At 69.2% G+C, this 351-nt stretch overlaps 1 protein-coding gene across 1 annotated transcript in view; it reads left to right on the forward strand.

The window, feature by feature from the left end:
* IQSEC1 (IQ motif and Sec7 domain 1) overlaps positions 1 to 351 on the forward strand; it is a 51,862-nt gene that overhangs the window by 24,932 nt on the left and 26,579 nt on the right.

Raw genomic sequence — 351 nt, forward strand, 5'->3', positions numbered from 1 at the left:
GATCATGCTCTGGCCTGTGCGGGGCCCCCACCCCCAGCCGAGCAGACCCGAGGGACCCAGAACCCAGATCTCGGGGGGCGCAGGAGAGAGGGCTCCCTGGAGCCCAGGCATAGGCCTCCGTCGGCCCTGAGCGCTCTCGGAGCTGTGCTCCAAACCCAGGAAACAGACGCTGCTGGCAGATGTGGAAGTGAGGTCATCCCTTTGGACGCGGTTCAGTGGCTCCAGGGCGAGAGAAAACACAGACGCGCCCTGGCTGCCTCCAGGCCCGGCCGGGCTCGCCCCGCCCCTCCGCTCCCGACTCCTCTCCTGAGGGGAGCCCCTCTGCCACCCCCCCTTTCTGGAGGGCTGGCA

This window comes from Bison bison, unplaced genomic scaffold (genome assembly GCF_000754665.1).
Source record: "Bison bison bison isolate TAMUID 2011002044 unplaced genomic scaffold, Bison_UMD1.0 scf7180017864482, whole genome shotgun sequence".
NCBI classification, from domain to species: Eukaryota; Metazoa; Chordata; class Mammalia; order Artiodactyla; family Bovidae; genus Bison; species Bison bison.